Raw genomic sequence first — 2,389 nt, forward strand, 5'->3', positions numbered from 1 at the left:
ATTTGCTTAAATATATATACACATATATATAAATATATATACACATATATATATTTTGTTTTTGCATATATTTCATCTTTTATATACATATATACACCTATCAATATATATACATATTTTAAATCATATACATATATGTATATAAAAATACTTACCTATATTTCTTTATATGTTTCATAGTTTTAAAATATATACATACGTATGTTCTTCTTGTTTTATATCATATATTTTATATTCTTAACTTTATTTATTTCCTTTATTGTTTCATCGTTTCACGTAATGTTTACCCCTTTTTTTATGCCCATTTTTTTATTTGACTCATATATTTACTTATTACCTTACATAGTCGATTCGCCTTTATTTATCTTTTATATATAGTTGCTCATGCTATTTATGCTTGCATTATCGTATTCATTATTGTTTTGTTATACATGCCGACAATGTGTTTTATTTCCGCATTTTTACCATGACATCTGTTTCATTTTACTCGATATATCAAAATTTGTTCCAAATAAATAGCATTTCGTATTTTGAGATTCGGAAAAGTCGTATCCTAACTTACGAGATTTCGATTTTCCCGATATATTTAAATATATGAATGTTTTCAAGCAATTTTTACGATTTCGGGATTTAACAAAAGATCAGGTTCTAACTTACGGGACATGATTTATTTTCTAACCCGAGATAATCGAATATCTCAAATAAATAAAATTTTCGGCATTCATTATCGTATCAAGAATTTTAGACATTGTGTCCTAACTTACGGGACGTAATTCTCTTTCTTGATTAACATGAAAATGTCTTTGTCTAAAAAATTCTCAATGTTTTGACAAAGGATCGTATTTTTTAAAACTCTTCAAAATTTTCAATCTTCGACACAAAGACACTAATTAATCAACTTGGAACCAATTTTGGGAGTTACGAAGGTGCTAATCCTTCCTCGTACGTAACCGACTCCCGAACCCGTTTTCTGATTTTCGTGGACCAAAATCGTTATTTTAATAAATCTAAACCATTTATTAAAAACAACCGTTTTACGAGGTGACCCAATCAACCTCATCAAAAAAAGATTGGTGGCGACTCCCATGTTCGTTTTCAAAATCCAAGTCAACCCCGTTTTTACAAAAAATAGTTTCGACAGCTTGACGACTCCACTGGAGACGTTAGAGAATCGAGCCATAAATTGATTAATTTCTATTTTTGTTGAAAAATCAAATTTTTTTTAAATCACGATTTCCCCTTTGCATTCATTGGTTTTCATCATGATATGCTTACTTAATTGATCTAAGTCTGTTAGTTTATTTGAATTTTGCATTCTATGAACGATTTTACCCCCTAAGTGGGAGTGAGAAACTATGTCTTCGTGAGGTTTTCACCTTCGTATAGGATAGTGGATCGCTTTCGGAATACATCCGTACCTATGCATTCGTGAGATCTTTATCTCCGTATAGTCATAGGGAAATGTATTCCCCTAAACCGAACTTGGTCCATATGAGCCTATAATGGGTGAGGATCGAAGAATCTGCTGGTTCGGGTACCCTTGCGCTAGAAGCCAAACCACATATAGTGAAATTTAGGAGCCCAACCTAGGTAGAACTACTCCAAATTCCTAGTGGTTACCCGAATAGGTACTCTATTTTTTCTTATTTGCTTTGTATTAACCCGTTTCGTTTTGATTATGATTGCATTGCATTTGCATATTAGAAAAGAGGTGTTGATTTAAGTTTGATTACCAAATTAGAGAGCTTGTCACGAAATACGAATTTCTTAATAAAGTGGAAGATAATACGGTTGCTCGAATATATTTCAAGAAACACAAGAAGGGTGATGGAGGAGTACATGACTTTACTTCGTGGCCCGAGGATTCAAGCTGATCATCCAAGAGCCTTCAACATTCCAACTTCCTTAGGGAACCTGATGAGCATTACGAGGATAGGCAGACGAGGGATCGTAATCAGGATCAAGCAAAAGGAACTAGTAGTGACATCCATTGGAAATTTACGAAATTTATCCTAAACATACTGATGAAGGAAAAAATCGATGCTGTCTTTTGGGGTTTAAAGGCGAGGTCGTTCATGTATCCGTTTTATGTAAAGAAGTTTATTTTCTAAATGCAGTTGAATCAGAGTCCACATCTCTTTAGGCATTCATTTGCATTACATGACATTATATGCATTAAAACCCACTAAAAAAATTTAATTGATTAAAGTTATTTCAGTTAACCTAGAAAACTAACACTGTTACAGTACACGGGCAAAATCAAAAGGTATGGACCAAAGATTGGAAAGGCTCGAATAGCTTCAAAAAGAAATGCATGACCAACTTCAGCAGCAAATGCAAGAGCAGCTCGAGAAGATTCAGCAGAATATGATGGACAAAATGATGGAAT

Source organism: Gossypium hirsutum, chromosome D12, assembly GCF_007990345.1.
Source record: "Gossypium hirsutum isolate 1008001.06 chromosome D12, Gossypium_hirsutum_v2.1, whole genome shotgun sequence".
Lineage (NCBI taxonomy): Eukaryota > Viridiplantae > Streptophyta > Magnoliopsida > Malvales > Malvaceae > Gossypium > Gossypium hirsutum.